We start from the raw sequence: 16,529 nt of genomic DNA, 5'->3' as shown, positions 1-16,529 counted from the left end.
TAAATAGTACACCAGAACCAATAATATAAAGACTTGCTTTTGACTGCTGGCAAGTTTAAATGTTACTTTAGAGTACAAAACTTTACCGTACAGACTTCAGACTCCGACATCATTTCTTGTAAGAGTCGAGGGTCTCAGTGCGACAAATGTTTGAAATTCTCCCTTTCGGGTTTCCCTGTTGGTTGAGAGGACGGATGTACCAACGATGTCGCTTTTAAAACCTCTTGATAAGAGGTACAATCTCAGCACATTTACTTTAAATGTAAATGTATCCAATTTTGCGAATGCAATCTGTATTTAAAGTGTGAACAACAGCTGTGACCACTTTGCGCAGTCAAAAGTGCTGCGACACGACGCGTCCCGTACAGCAAATAGTGAAGCTGCACAGCTTGTAGTTGATTCATCTGCGATAGATTAAGATTTCCATTACACGAGAGTAGATGTTAAAAATTCATGCTGATTTGAACTCGGCTCTCGCCAAGATAAGCACCAACTAAGACGTAGCTTTACAGTAAACTAATGTGATCCATATGCGTCTCCATCCATTTACGTTTCTTTCCATATGATGATGTAGATATCCTTCTGTCTGGTGTTAATGGCTGAAGTGTAATGCTGGCTCCAGGGATCAGCTTATTTTGCCTCCCTGGCGCATCAGCAAACACAACGGCTGCGATGCTGGCTCCGGGGATCAACCAAAGTGCGGCCTCCCCAGCGCATCAGCATGACAACCGTCTGGATTGAGCTAAGTAGGGTACATCTCTGGGGTTTTCAAGTGGGCACCTTCCATCCTCAGTGTTTCGTCGACTAGCCCACGACACCTCAAGAGGGCTCGACGGTGATTCTGGCGTCCCAGCATCACCCCCCTCCGTCCCCCACTCAACTCAGCCCAGCTTACTTACCTGTCCCCAGCCAGAATCTTTCCGTCTCAACCACAGCCAGTTGCTGCTCCTCTCTGCTGCTTCAGATAAGTTCTTCACTGTGCGACGCAACTCTTGGCCACTGAATCCGACGTCTCTGAGAAACCGGGTTGTAGAGTGTGCCACAAATCCTCGACAACCCACTTCCACTGGGTAAACCCGAACTCTCCATCCTCGCTGTTCCGCTTCAGTGGCTAGTTGAGCATACCGCAGTTTCTTCCTCTCATACGCCTCATCTACAGCATCCTCCCATGGCACTGTTAACTCTACCAGGTGAACAAGGCGTGCTGATCCAGACCACAAGACAATATCTGGTCGAAGGTTAGTGGTGGCAATCTCAGGTGGAAAAATAAGCCATTGACCAACATCTGCCAGCATTTTCCAGTCTCTAGCAGCATCCAGTTGTCCTGGGCGAGGATTGGTTTTAACACCTTTTCTTGGTGGTTGCTCTCCTGGGCGGAGGAATGTTGTCTTTTGTGTGTAATGTTTTGATGGAACAGGTGGCAACTTATTGGTCATGTTACGCTTGTCTTCCAATGCTAAGGCCAAACATCGCAGCACCTGGTCATGGCGCCAAGTAAACCGTCCTTGGCTAAGAGCCACCTTACATCCTGTCAAAATGTGCCTTAATGTTGCAGGTGATGAACACAAAGGACATGAGGGATCCTCTCCTACCCAGAGGTTTAGGTTCTGTGGTGATGGGAGAACATCATATGTTGACCTGATGAGGAAACTGATCCTGCTCTGTTCCATTGACCATAGGTCTTGCCAGCCAATCTTGCGTTGTTCCACACTCTCCCATCTCATCCATTCTCCCTGTTTGGCCTGGGAAATGGCCTTTATACACCTCATCCTCTCCTCCTGCTTTTGCACCTCGTTGACTACCAGCTTCCTTCTTTGAGCTGGGGCCGCCTTGTGCCATGTAGGAGGAGTTGAACTGAAACCAAGACCCCCTCTTCCATGCTGAACTTGCCCCATGATATCACCAATTCGAAGGGCAGCCTTTGCATCTTCCACAGCTTTCTTTGCCGCCCACTTTCTTCCAGTTTTCAACACAGGTGCTGCCTCCCTTACGCATTTATCGCGTGACTCTACTAATGTCATTTCCAATCTGACCTTGGCGCACTTAAACTCCTCGGTTAGAGCAGAGACTGGTAGCTGCAGTATTCCTTTACCATAAAGTCCCACTCTGCTGAGGCAGCGTGGAACTCCCAACCATTTCCTGATGTATGAACTGATTAAAGCTTCCAGCTTCTCTACTGTTGTCAAAGAAACCTCGTACACAGTCAGTGGCCACAGCAACCTCGGCAGTAGACCAAACTGAAAGCACCAGAGTTTTAGTTTACCTGGTAGAGCGCAGCTGTCTATGCTCTTCAACCCTTCCACTGCTTGTTGTCTAACTTCTCCCACACGAACTGTGTCCTTTAGATCCCCGTCGTACCATCTCCCAAGACTCTTCACTGGCTTCTCAGACACTGTTGGTATTGCCTCACCATTAATGAAGAATGTTTTATCTACTACTTTGCCTTTAATTATAGAGATGCTCCTTGATTTAGTGGGCTTGAATTGCATTCGTGCCCATTCAATGTTATTGGTTAATTTGCCCAATAATCGATTAGTGCAGGCGACTGTTGTAGTCATGGTTGTCATGTCATCCATGTATGCTCGAATTGGTGGTAGTCGCATTCCAGAAGCCAAGCGCTCTCCTCCTACTACCCATTTTGATGCCCTAATGATTACTTCCATTGCCATGGTAAAAGCCAGCGGAGAAATGGTGCATCCTGCCATTATTCCAACCTCTAGGCATTGCCATGTAGTGCTGAATTCTGAAGTTGAAAAACTGAATTGCAAATCTCCAAAATAGGCTTTCACTAAATTTGTTATTGTCATCGGTACACTGAAAAAATCAAATGCTGCCCAAAGTAGTTCATGTGGCACTGAACCATATGCATTAGCCAAATCCAGGAATGTCACATGGAGCTCCTTCCTCTCCTTTTTAGCTGATTGAATTTGTTGCCAGATCACATTGATGTGTTCTAAGCAACCTGGGAAACCTGGAATGCCCGCTTTTTGTATTGAAGTGTCAATGAAGCAGTTCTTTAATAGGTAAGCTGACAATCTCTGAGCAATAATGCTGAAGAAAATCTTGCCTTCTACGTTTAATAGGGAAATGGGACGAAACTGACTGATGCTTGTAGAATCTTTTTCTTTAGGTATAAAGACTCCACCTGCTCGGCGCCATGCTCTTGGTACAACCTGTTTTTCCCATGCCACTTTCATCAATTTCCACAGAATTCGTAGAACTCTTGAAGCACTCTTGTACACTCTGTACGGAACTCCATTAGGCCCTGGAGATGATGAAGCCCTTGCTTTTTTCACAGCTTGCTCTATTTCTTTCCACTTAGGTGCACAGTCCTCCATTTGGTATTCTGGTGGATTGATAGGTGGGATGTCTGACGGAATTGACATAGGCTCCTGCCTTTTTGAATCTGTATGTGTTTCCTCCAAATATCTCTCCAGCTCAACCTTAGATACTTTTAGTGTGCCATTCTTCTCACTGGTGAATAACTTCTTTACAAATTTGAATGGGTCTTTATAAAAGTTAGCTCTCGCACGCTCCTTCTTTTTGTAGCGTTTCCGTAGGCGCTCAGCTCTGCGCAATGTTGCAAGCTTATCTTTTATGACCCTTTGTAAGAGATTGAGTCCCTCCTTCTGACTTTGTTCTGCTCTTCTCCATTGGTTCCTCAGCTGTCTCCTTTCTCTAACTAAGCGTTCAATCTCCTGCTGCCGTCTAGACTTTCCAGGAATAGTTTGTACTTTTTCCTTCCTTTTTTCAACTCCAAACCTCTCACTTCCATATGCGTAGATGATGTCCCCAAATTTATCCAGCTTCTTTTCAACTGTTCCACTTAATCTTTCCAATGCAACGCAGAGATCTGTGTTTACTGTGTCCCATGCAGTTTTCTCACAAGCTCTTGGCCATTTAACTCCAGGCTTGTGCCCGTTGAGGTTCTTTTCTCTCTTATGCTGGTTTGTCTGACCGGGTTCACAAGGATCATTATGTTCATCACTAACTGTGTCCATGCAAGTCCTCCTCACATCTATGACAGGGGTGCTGATATCCTGCGAACTGTGGTTTGCTTCCTGTCGCTGGATTTCATTCGACTGACTTGACTGACTTCGTAAGAAGTACTGATCAATGCGAGGCCCTTGTCCCTTCTCCCTCAAGCATTTCATTCTCCCTTGATGAATCTTCAAACCCCTGACCGTTGTCGCCTTGCTCCAGCCGCAGACACAAACCTGGAGTTCCATGTCTTTGTTAACTGCAGATCTTGAACTAGTCTTTTGTGAAGTACTCTCCATACTCATATCCGTTTCCGTTCTTAAGTCATTAACCGTGTTGTCCAACGTTGAGTCATCTTCCGCCCCAGCTCTCGCAGACTCTAGGGGTATTTTTCTCTTTAATTTCTTAGAAGCCTTGGGCGGGTGTCTCCAGCATCCTGTAAACACAGAGCTGGATACTGCCGACAAGGGTAGCTAACCCTTACCAGCCCCAATGGGGTCTCTTTCCTCCTGTCAGCTGTCTCTCCAGGCTGTCACAAGGTCTTTCCCTTGTTGCCAGCTGCACTATTCACAGCAGTCACTGGACGTATCCAGATCTTCATGATTTCCATTACACGAGAGTAGATGTTAAAACTTCATGCTGATTTGAACTCGGCTCTCGCCAAGATAAGCACCAACTAAGACGTAGCTTTACAGTAAACTAATGTGATCCATATGCGTCTCCATCCATTTACGTTTCCTTCCATATGATGATGTAGATATCCTTCTGTCTGGTGTTAATGGCTGAAGTGTAATGCTGACTCCAGGGATCAGCTTATTTTGCCTCCCTGGCGCATCAGCACACACAACGGCTGCGATGCTGGCTCCGGGGATCAACCAAAGTGCGGCCTCCCCAGCGCATCAGCATGACAACCGTCTGGATTGAGCTAAGTAGGGTACATCTCTGGGGTTTTCAAGTGGGCACCTTCCATCCTCAGTGTTTCGTCGACTAGCCCACGACACCTCAAGAGGGCTCGACGGTGATTCTGGCGTCCCAGCATCACCCCCCTCCGTCCCCCACTCAACTCAGCCCAGCTTACTTACCTGTCCCCAGCCAGAATCTTTCCGTCTCAACCACAGCCAGTTGCTGCTCCTCTCCTCTCTGAAGGAATCTACGTAAGGAATTGATCATTTGACATATACTGGACTATACATTAGGTACATTTCTAACGAGATCACACTGATGTAGAACATATTTCTATATTTAAGTTAAATTATTTTCCTTACCACACTAAAGGAAAAAGAGTTTATATCACTTTTTAAAACGCAGAAACATGTACACTGACTTACATTGTATTATTTGATCTGAAATACAAGTTACACAATTAATAAATAAAATCTAAAATAAAAAACCGACCACGAAGGGACTCGAACCCTCAATCTTCTGATTTGAAGTCAGACGCCTTATCCATTAGTCCACGCGGTCTTTCACCGAAAGAGAGCTTTTCCGTAAATACTTTACTCTATAATTAGCGTAGTTTGTTCATAACGAAGCAAACAGATACAGCACTACCACAGTCCCAAAGAAGTACGGAATTAAAAAAGCAGCCAGTAGCCCCGCCCATACCCTAAAGCTATGTGCTTACCCAATTGGCGCTGCCTCTTGTCTGTTATTTTCCTATTGCTGAGTGATGCCCCGCCCCTCGTACTCAGGGCACAAATGGAATTGACTGACGCTTCTGTGATGTAATGGTTTTATAAACAATAGATACCGGTATGTGATTGTTAATATGAAATATATATATATACTTGTATATTGGTATTAAATGTAAAAGCGGCTGAAATATAAACTGACAAAAAAATCTAGCAGAGGATGGTTTCGATCCATCGACCTCTGGGTTATGGGCCCAGCACGCTTCCGCTGCGCCACTCTGCTTTTGCTCAGGAGTTAAATGTTTAATAAGATACTGTTAAATTAATTAATATAAAGGACTATTTGTTACTATTTAATCATTGCGGTTAACGTTACTTTAGGGTGGTAAAGTGAAATTGCCTTTACCAGACACCATGTTTAAATGGTTACTGACGCTAACCATGTTGAAATATATGTTTATTCATTTTTATGAATAATAGCTGAAGAGAGGGGAAACGTCTGGAAAGTTTATTATAAAACAGTCGTGAGAAAAAAAAAAACATACACGTTACACCCCAGATGGGACTCGAACCCACAATCCCTGGCTTAGGAGGCCAGTGCCTTATCCATTAGGCCACTGGGGCTCCTAAAGAAAATGCCGTTCTTGCTCATATTTGTGTGCCTGACTATCGCTAAATACAGAATGGAAGGTAACCCAAAAAAAAAAATTATTAACGCTTTACCTTTTTACCTGTACTGTACTCTGCAAGCTTTTTATGGTCACCTCGGATTTTTCAGTACAGGTTGCAAAAGCAGACAAAAGCAAATAAAAGTATTTCTGAGGGTTTTATACTTTAGATTTTATGGCTAAAAGGTGCCATCCCACACCTTTGCAGTGAATTTCTCAGCATTTATTATGATAGAAACGTCAGTTCGACGAAACACTTTTTAATAACTTAAGAATAATAATGCACTGAAACGAAGGTCCCACCGAGATTTGAACTCGGATCGCTGGATTCAGAGTCCAGAGTGCTAACCATTACACCATGGAACCCATATTTACGCCTTGGCCACGTAACTGTAATAAATACATCATTTTATTTTTATTCTCTTTTTTTTTTTTTTTTTTTTTTTTTTTTTTTTTTTTGTGTGTGTAAGCGTTTCTACTGCGATTGTTTTAATTAGCACCAATCTTGGACTACCTTACCCAGGGTAACATTACGCAGTCCAAGATTGGTTTTAATCGGGCTGTGAAAGCAGCCGAATATGTTTACAATGACTTGGATCCGGGAATCCAGAGCTTTAAAAACTGTAATAAGTCCAGACTAGTTTGGAAAAGCTTGTCTTCGTTCAGACTGTATCACAATCCCCCATCCTTCACTGCTATGACATAATAGTGTTGCATTGAATTACTACTTTTTATAAAGCATGTTATTGTGAAGCATGTTTACTGACGTGCACCTTTTGTTTTTGTGTAGATCTCCTCACCATTACCTACTGTCGAAGCAGTGGCCCTGGAGGCCAGAATGTTAATAAAGGTATGGAAATGGAAGTCTTTGTTAAAATATTCACAAGCATGTTTAATGTACAGGGTGATCAGGAGCACTGTTGTGGGGAAGCATTCTCCACAGAGTTAACTAGACAGGCAACAACATCACAGGTTACAGAGAGTCAGCTACTGTTGTGTTATAGTACATTTTTCACATTTTGTTCTAGTAAACACACAAGCTGAAGTCCGGTTCCACATACAAACAGCTGATTGGATTCCTGAAGATGTGCGACAAAAGATTATTTCTCAGGTAACATCAATACTAAGATTACATATTCACTGGAGCTGACTGCTAATAACATTGAAGAAATGTGAAAGTTAACTAACAGCTGGTGTGTAAAGGGTAAATATTTTAACTTCTAACTGAAATGAAAGCTTAACAAAAAACACCTCTATGAATCTGTGCTATACGATGAAAACATGAATAAAATCAGACATTGGTCTAATTAGTTTGTTATAAGGCTATGATTTTGATGCAGTACTTTTTAGTTCGTTTTACTGGCAAGGTGCGGCAAAAAAAACAAGAATTCACGGAAAGTTGTCCAAATGTAGGTTTAGCTACATCAACATACACAAGAGCTTTTAAATAGTACACCAGAACCAATAATATAAAGACTTGCTTTTGACTGCTGGCAAGTTTAAATGTTACTTTAGAGTACAAAACTTTACCGTCCAGACTTCAGACTCCGACATCATTTCTGGTCAGAGTCGAGGGTCTCAGTGCGACAAATGTTTGAAATTCTCCCTTTCGGGTTCCCTGTTGGTTGAGAGGACGGATGTACCAACGATGTCGCTTTTAAAACCTCTTGATAAGAGGTACAAACTCAGCACATTTACTTTAAATGTAAATGTATCCAATTTTGCGAATGCAATCTGTATTTAAAGTGTGAACAACAGCTGTGACCACTTTGCGCAGTCAAAAGTGCTGCGACACGACGCGTCCCGTACAGCAAATAGTGAAGCTGCACAGCTTGTAGTTGATTCACCTGCGATAGAAGGAATCTACGTAAGGAATTGATCATTTGACATATACTGGACTATACATTAGGTACATTTCTAACGAGATCACACTGATGTAGAACATATTTCTATATTTAAGTTAAATTATTTTCCTTACCACACCAAAGGAAAAGAGCCTATATCACTTTTTAAAACGCAGAAACATGTACACTGACTTACATTGTATTATTTGATCTGAAATACAAGTTACACAATTAATAAATAAAATCTAAAATAAAAAAACGACCACGAAGGGACTCGAACCCTCAATCTTCTGATTCGAAGTCAGACGCTTTATCCATTAGGCCACGCAGTCTTTCACCAAAAGTGAGCGTTTACGTAAATACTTTCATCTATAATTAGCGTAGTTTGTACTACAGTATCAACAAAATATTTTTTCATAACAAAGCAAACAAGTACAGAACTACCACAGTCCCAAAGAGGTACGGAATTAAAAAAGCAGCCAGTAGCCCCGCCCATACCCTAAAGCTATGTGCTTACCCAATTGGCGCTGCCTCTTGTCTGTTATTTTCCTATTGCTGAGTGATGCCCCGCCCCTCGTACTCAGGGCACAAATGGAATTGACTGACGCTTCTGTGATGTAATGGTTTTATAAACAATACATACCGGTATGTGATTGTTAATATGAAATATATATAAAAGCGGCTGAAATACAAACTGACAAAAAAAATCTAGCAGAGGATGGTTTCGATCCATCGACCTCTGGGTTACGGGCCCAGCACCTTCCGCTGCGCCACTCTGCTTTTGCTCAGTTGTCAAATGTTTAATAAGATACTGTTAAATTAATTAATATAATGGACTACTATTTAATCATAGCGGTTAACGTTACTTTAGGGTGGTAAGGTTAAATTGCCTTCACCAGACACCGTGTTTAAATGGTTACTGACGCTAACCATGTTGAAATATATGTTTATTTATTTTGATGAATAATAGCTGAAGAGAGGGGAAACGTCTTGAAAGTTTATTATAAAACAGTCGTGAGAAAAAAAAAACATACACGTTACACCCCAGATGGGACTCGAACCCACAATCCCTGGTTTAGGAGGCCAGTGCCTTATCCATTAGGCCACTGGGGCTCCTAAAGAAAATGCCGTTCTTGCTCATATTTGTGTACCTGACTATCGCTAAATACAAAATGGAAGGTAACCCAAAAAAAAATATATATTAACGCTTTACCTTTTTACCTGTACTGTACTCTGCAAGCTTTTTATGGTCACCTCGGATTTTTCAGTACAGGTTGCAAAAGCAGACAAAAGCAAATAAAAGTATTTCTGAGGGTTTTAGATTTTATGGCTAAAAGTGCCATCCCACACCTTTGCAGTGAATTTCTCAGGATTTATTATGATAGAAATGTCAGTTCGACGAAACACTTTTTAATAACTTAAGAATAATAATGCACTGAAACGAAGGTCCCACCGAGATTTGAACTCGGATCGCTGGATTCAGAGTCCAGAGTGCTAACCATTACACCATGGAACCCATATTTACGCCTTGGCCACGTAACTGTAATAAATACATCATTTTATTATTATTCTTTTTTTTGTTGTTGTTGTGTGTGTAAGAGTTTCTACTGCGATTGTTTTAATTAGCATTAATCTTGGACTACCTTACCCAGGGTAACATTACACAGTCCAAGATTGGTTTTAATCGGGCTGTGAAAGCAGCCGAATATGTTTACAATGACTTGGATCCGGGAATCCAGAGCTTTAAAAACTGTAATAAGTCCAGACTAGTTTGGAAAAGCTTGTCTTCGTTCAGACTGTATCACAATCCCCCATCCTTCACTGCTATGACATAATAGTGTTGCATTGAATTGCTACTTTTTATAAAGCATGTTATTGTGAAGCATGTTTACTGACGTGCACCTTTTGTTTTTGTGTAGATCGCCTCACCATTACCTACTGTCGAAGCAGTGGCCCTGGAGGCCAGAATGTTAATAAAGGTATGGAAATGGAAGTCTTTGTTAAAATATTCACAAGCATGTTTAATGTACAGGGTGATCAGGAGCACTGTTGTGGGGAAGCATTCTCCACAGAGTTAACTAGACAGGCAACAACATCACAGGTTACAGAGAGTCAGCTACTGTTGTGTTATAGTACATTTTTCACATTTTGTTCTAGTAAACACACAAGCTGAAGTCCGGTTCCACATACAAACAGCTGATTGGATTCCTGAAGATGTGCGACAAAAGATTATTTCTCAGGTAACATCAATACTAAGATTACATATTCACTGGAGCTGACTGCTAATAACATTGAAGAAATGTGAAAGTTAACTAACAGCTGGTGTGTAAAGGGTAAATATTTTAACTTCTAACTGAAATGAAAGCTTAACAAAAAACACCTCTATGAATCTGTGCTATACGATGAAAACATGAATAAAATCAGACATTGGTCTAATTAGTTTGTTATAAGGCTATGATTTTGATGCAGTACTTTTTAGTACGTTTTACTGGCAAGGTGCGGCAAAAAAAGAAGAATTCACGGAAAGTTGTCCAAATGTAGGTTTAGCTACATCAACATACACAAGAGCTTTTAAATAGTACACCAGAACCAATAATATAAAGACTTGCTTTTGACTGCTGGCAAGTTTAAATGTTACTTTAGAGTACAAAACTTTACCGTCCAGACTTCAGACTCCGACATCATTTCTGGTCAGAGTCGAGGGTCTCAGTGTGACAAATGTTTGAAATTCTCCCTTTCGGGTTCCCTGTTGGTTGAGATGACGGATGTACCAACGATGTCGCTTTTAAAACCTCTTGATAAGAGGTACAAACTCAGCACATTTACTTTAAATGTAAATGTATCCAATTTTGCGAATGCAATCTGTATTTAAAGTGTGAACAACAGCTGTGACCACTTTGCGCAGTCAAAAGTGCTGCGACACGACGCGTCCCGTACAGCAAATAGTGAAGCTGCACAGCTTGTAGTTGATTCACCTGCGATAGAAGGAATCTACGTAAGGAATTGATCATTTGACATATACTGGACTATACATTAGGTACATTTCTAACGAGATCACACTGATGTAGAACATATTTCTATATTTAAGTTAAATTATTTTCCTTACCACACCAAAGGAAAAGAGCCTATATCACTTTTTAAAATGCAGAAACATGTACACTGACTTACATTGTATTATTTGATCTGAAATACAAGTTACACAATTAATAAATAAAATCTAAAATAAAAAAAACGACCACGAAGGGACTCGAACCCTCAATCTTCTGATTCGAAGTCAGACGCCTTATCCATTAGGCCACGCGGTCTTTCACCGAAAGAGAGCGTTTACGTAAATACTTTCATCTATAATTAGCGTAGTTTGTACTACAGTATCAACGAAATATTTTTTCATAACAAAGCAAACAAGTACAGAACTACCACAGTCCCAAAGAGGTTCGGAAATAAAAAAGCAGCCAGTAGCCCCGCCCATACCCTAAAGCTATGTTCTTACCCAATTGGCGCTGCCTCTTGTCTGTTATTTTCCTATTGCTGAGTGATGCCCCGCCCCTCGTACTCAGGGCACAAATGGAATTGACTGACGCTTCTGTGAAGTAAAGGTTTTATAAACAATACATACCGGTATGTGATTGTTAATATGAAATTTATATAAAAGCGGCTGAAATACAAACTGACAAAAAAAATCTAGCAGAGGATGGTTTCGATCCATCGACCTCTGGGTTATGGGCCCAGCACGCTTCCGCTGCGCCACTCTGCTTTTGCTCAGTTGTCAAATGTTTAATAAGATACTGTTAAATTAATTAATATAATGGACTACTATTTAATCATAGCGGTTAACGTTACTTTAGGGTGGTAAGGTTAAATTGCCTTTACCAGACACCGTGTTTAAATGGTTACTGACGCTAACCATGTTGAAATATATGTTTATTTATTTTGATGAATAATAGCTGAAGAGAGGGGAAACGTCTGGAAAGTTTATTATAAAACAGTCGTGAGAAAAAAAAAACATACACGTTACACCCCAGATGGGACTCGAACCCACAATCCCTGGCTTAGGAGGCCAGTGCCTTATCCATTAGGCCACTGGGGCTCCTAAAGAAAATTCCGTTCTTGCTCATATTTGTGTGCCTGACTATCGCTAAATACAGAATGGAAGGTAACCCAAAAAAAAAATATATTAACGCTTTACCTTTTTACCTGTACTGTACTCTGCAAGCTTTTTATGGTCACCTCGGATTTTTCAGTACAGGTTGCAAAAGCAGACAAAAGCAAATAAAAGTATTCCTGAGGGTTTTATACTTTAGATTTTATGGCTAAAAGTGCCTTCCCACACCTTTGCAGTGAATTTCTCAGCATTTATTATGATAGAAATGTCAGTTCGACGAAACACTTTTTAATAACTTAAGAATAATAATGCACTGAAACGAAGGTCCCACCGAGATTTGAACTCGGATCGCTGGATTCAGAGTCCAGAGTGCTAACCATTACACCATGGAACCCATATTTACGCCTTGGCCACGTAACTGTAATAAATACATCATTTTATTATTATTCTTTTTTTTGTTGTTGTGTGTGTAAGAGTTTCTACTGCGATTGTTTTAATTAGCACTAATCTTGGACTACCTTACCCAGGGTAACATTACACAGTCCAAGATTGGTTTTAATCGGGCTGTGAAAGCAGCCGAATATGTTTACAATGACTTGGATCCGGGAATCCAGAGCTTTAAAAACTGTAATAAGTCCAGACTAGTTTGGAAAAGCTTGTCTTCGTTCAGACTGTATCACATTCCCCCATCCTTCACTGCTATGACATAATAGTGTTGCATTGAATAACTACTTTTTATAAAGCATGTTATTGTGAAGCATGTTTACTGACGTGCACCTTTTGTTTTTGTGTAGATCGCCTCACCATTACCTGCTGTCGAAGCAGTGGCCCTGGAGGCCAGAATGTTAATAAAGGTATGGAAATGGAAGTCTTTGTTAAAATATTCACAAGCATGTTTAATGTACAGGGTGATCAGGAGCACTGTTGTGGGGAAGCATTCTCCACAGAGTTAACTAGACAGGCAACAACATCACAGGTTACAGAGAGTCAGCTACTGTTGTGTTATAGTACATTTTTCACATTTTGTTCTAGTAAACACACAAGCTGAAGTCCGGTTCCACATACAAACAGCTGATTGGATTCCTGAAGATGTGCGACAAAAGATTATTTCTCAGGTAACATCAATACTAAGATTACATATTCACTGGAGCTGACTGCTAATAACATTGAAGAAATGTGAAAGTTAACTAACAGCTGGTGTGTAAAGGGTAAATATTTTAACTTCTAACTGAAATGAAAGCTTAACAAAAAACACCTCTATGAATCTGTGCTATACGATGAAAACATGAATAAAATCAGACATTGGTCTAATTAGTTTGTTATAAGGCTATGATTTTGATGCAGTGCTTTTTAGTTCATTTTACTGGCAAGGTGCGGCATAAAAACAAGAATTCACGGAAAGTTGTCCAAATGTAGGTTTAGCTACATCAACATACACAAGAGCTTTTAAATAGTACACCAGAACCAATAATATAAAGACTTGCTTTTGACTGCTGGCAAGTTTAAATGTTACTTTAGAGTACAAAACTTTACCGTCCAGACTTCAGACTCCGACATCATTTCTGGTCAGAGTCGAGGGTCTCAGTGCGACAAATGTTTGAAATTCTCCCTTTCGGGTTCCCTGTTGGTTGAGAGGACGGATGTACCAACGATGTCGCTTTTAAAACCTCTTGATAAGAGGTACAAACTCAGCACATTTACTTTAAATGTAAATGTATCCAATTTTGCGAATGCAATCTGTATTTAAAGTGTGAACAACAGCTGTGACCACTTTGCGCAGTCAAAAGTGCTGCGACACGACGCGTCCCGTACAGCAAATAGTGAAGCTGCACAGCTTGTAGTTGATTCACCTGCGATAGAAGGAATCTACGTAAGGAATTGATCATTTGACATATACTGGACTATACATTAGGTACATTTCTAACGAGATCACACTGATGTAGAACATATTTCTATATTTAAGTTAAATTATTTTCCTTACCACACTAAAGGAAAAGAGCCTATATCACTTTTTAAAACGCAGAAACATGTACACTGACTTACATTGTATTATTTGATCTGAAATACAAGTTACACAATTAATAAATAAAATCTAAAATAAAAAAAACAACCACGAAGGGACTCGACCCCTCAATCTTCTGATTCGAAGTCAGACGCCTTATCCATTAGGCCACGCGGTCTTTCACAGAACGAAAGCGTTTACGTAAATACTTTCATCTATAATTAGCGTAGTTTGTACTACAGTATCAACGAAATATTTTTTCATAACAAAGCAAACAAGTACAGAACTAGTACAGTCCCAAAGAGGTACGGAATTAAAAAAGCAGCCAGTAGCCCCGCCCATACCCTAAAGCTATGTGCTTACCCAATTGGCGCTGCCTCTTGTCTGTTATTTTCCTATTGCTGAGTGATGCCCCGCCCCTCGTACTCAGGGCACAAATGGAATTGACTGACGCTTCTGTGAAGTAATGGTTTTATAAACAATACATACCGGTATGTGATTGTTAATATGAAATATATATAAAAGCGGCTGAAATACAAACTGACAAAAAAAATCTAGCAGAGGATGGTTTCGATCCATCGACCTCTGGGTTATGGGCCCAGCACGCTTCCGCTGCGCCACTCTGCTTTTGCTCAGTTGTCAAATGTTTAATAAGATACTGTTAAATTAATTAATATAATGGACTACTTTAATCATAGCGGTTAACGTTACTTTAGGGTGGTAAGGTTAAATTGCCTTTACCAGACACCGTGTTTAAATGGTTACTGACGCTAACCATGTTGAAATATATGTTTATTTATTTTGATGAATAATAGCTGAAGAGAGGGGAAACGTCTGGAAAGTTTATTATAAAACTGTCGTGAAAAAAAAAAAAACATACACGTTACACCCCAGATGGGACTCGAACCCACGATCCCTGGCTTAGGAGTCCAGTGCCTTATCCATTAGGCCACTGGGGCTCCTAAAGACAACGCCGTTCTTGCTCATATTTGTGTGCCTGACTATCGCTAAATACAGAATGGAAGGTAACAGAATGGAAGGTAACCCAAAAAAAAAATTATTAACGCTTTACCTTTTTACCTGTACTGTACTCTGCAAGCTTTTTATGGTCACCTCGGATTTTTCAGTACAGGTTGCAAAAGCAGACAAAAGCAAATAAAAGTATTTCTGAGGGTTTTATACTTTAGATTTTATGGCTAAAAGGTGCCATCCCACAACTTTGCAGTGAATTTCTCAGCATTTATTATGATAGAAACGTCAGTTCGACGAAACACTTTTTAATAACTTAAGAATAATAATGCACTGAAACGAAGGTCCCACCGAGATTTGAACTCGGATCGCTGGATTCAGAGTCCAGAGTGCTAACCATTACACCATGGAACCCATATTTACGCCTTGGCCACATAACTGTAATAAATACATCATTTTATTATTATTTTCTTTTTTTGTAAGAGTTTCTACTGCGATTGTTTTAATTAGCACTAATCTTGGACTACCTTACCCAGGGTAACATTACACAGTCCAAGATTGGTTTTAATCGGGCTGTGAAAGCAGCCGAATATGTTTACAATGACTTGGATCCGGGAATCCAGAGCTTTAAAAACTGTAATAAGTCCAGACTAGTTTGGAAAAGCTTGTCTTCGTTCAGACTGTATCACAATCCCCCATCCTTCACTGCTATGACATAATAGTGTTGCATTGAATTACTACTTTTTATAAAGCATGTTATTGTGAAGCATGTTTACTGACGTGCACCTTTTGTTTTTGTGTAGATCGCCTCACCATTAACTACTGTCGAAGCAGTGGCCCTGGAGGCCAGAATGTTAATAAAGGTATGGAAATGGAAGTCTTTGTTAAAATATTCACAAGCATGTTTAATGTACATGGTGATCAGGAGCACTGTTGTGGGGAAGCATTCTCCACAGAGTTAACTAGACAGGCAACAACATCACAGGTTACAGAGAGTCAGCTACTGTTGTGTTATAGTACATTTTTCACATGTTGTTCTAGTAAACACACAAGCTGAAGTCCGGTTCCACATACAAACAGCTGATTGGATTCCTGAAGATGTGCGACAAAAGATTATTTCTCAGGTAACATCAATACTAAGATTACATATTCACTGGAGCTGACTGCTAATAACATTGAAGAAATGTGAAAGTTAACTAACAGCGGGTGTGTAAAGGGTAAATATTTTAACTTCTAACTGAAATGAAAGCTTAACAAAAAACACCTCTATGAATCTGTGCTATACGATGAAAACATGAATAAAATCAGACATTGGTCTAATTAGTTTGTTAT

At 40.4% G+C, this 16,529-nt stretch overlaps 11 non-coding genes across 11 annotated transcripts; all 11 read right to left on the bottom strand.

Annotated features, from left to right (window-relative positions):
- Positions 1-6,163: 6,163 nt before the first annotated feature.
- Positions 6,164-6,236, bottom strand: trnar-ccu (transfer RNA arginine (anticodon CCU)). Its single transcript has one exon. It is a non-coding gene; the product is annotated as a tRNA-Arg (tRNA).
- Positions 6,237-6,574: 338 nt separating this feature from the next.
- trnaq-cug (transfer RNA glutamine (anticodon CUG)) lies at positions 6,575-6,646 on the bottom strand. The gene has a single exon. It is a non-coding gene; the product is annotated as a tRNA-Gln (tRNA).
- Positions 6,647-8,383: 1,737 nt separating this feature from the next.
- trnar-ucg (transfer RNA arginine (anticodon UCG)) lies at positions 8,384-8,456 on the bottom strand. The gene has a single exon. It is a non-coding gene; the product is annotated as a tRNA-Arg (tRNA).
- Positions 8,457-9,164: 708 nt separating this feature from the next.
- trnar-ccu (transfer RNA arginine (anticodon CCU)) lies at positions 9,165-9,237 on the bottom strand. The gene has a single exon. It is a non-coding gene; the product is annotated as a tRNA-Arg (tRNA).
- Positions 9,238-9,568: 331 nt separating this feature from the next.
- Positions 9,569-9,640, bottom strand: trnaq-cug (transfer RNA glutamine (anticodon CUG)). Its single transcript has one exon. It is a non-coding gene; the product is annotated as a tRNA-Gln (tRNA).
- A 1,716-nt stretch (positions 9,641-11,356) lies between these two features.
- Positions 11,357-11,429, bottom strand: trnar-ucg (transfer RNA arginine (anticodon UCG)). Its single transcript has one exon. It is a non-coding gene; the product is annotated as a tRNA-Arg (tRNA).
- Positions 11,430-12,138: 709 nt separating this feature from the next.
- trnar-ccu (transfer RNA arginine (anticodon CCU)) lies at positions 12,139-12,211 on the bottom strand. The gene has a single exon. It is a non-coding gene; the product is annotated as a tRNA-Arg (tRNA).
- Positions 12,212-12,548: 337 nt separating this feature from the next.
- trnaq-cug (transfer RNA glutamine (anticodon CUG)) lies at positions 12,549-12,620 on the bottom strand. The gene has a single exon. It is a non-coding gene; the product is annotated as a tRNA-Gln (tRNA).
- Positions 12,621-14,333: 1,713 nt separating this feature from the next.
- trnar-ucg (transfer RNA arginine (anticodon UCG)) lies at positions 14,334-14,406 on the bottom strand. Its single transcript has one exon. It is a non-coding gene; the product is annotated as a tRNA-Arg (tRNA).
- Positions 14,407-15,114: 708 nt separating this feature from the next.
- Positions 15,115-15,187, bottom strand: trnar-ccu (transfer RNA arginine (anticodon CCU)). Its single transcript has one exon. It is a non-coding gene; the product is annotated as a tRNA-Arg (tRNA).
- A 352-nt stretch (positions 15,188-15,539) lies between these two features.
- On the bottom strand, positions 15,540-15,611 carry trnaq-cug (transfer RNA glutamine (anticodon CUG)). Its single transcript has one exon. It is a non-coding gene; the product is annotated as a tRNA-Gln (tRNA).
- Positions 15,612-16,529: the final 918 nt, after the last annotated feature.

The sequence above is a fragment of the Acipenser ruthenus genome, chromosome 17 (genome assembly GCF_902713425.1).
Source record: "Acipenser ruthenus chromosome 17, fAciRut3.2 maternal haplotype, whole genome shotgun sequence".
NCBI lineage: Eukaryota > Metazoa > Chordata > Actinopteri > Acipenseriformes > Acipenseridae > Acipenser > Acipenser ruthenus.
This window is presented reverse-complemented; position numbering and strand designations above follow the sequence as displayed.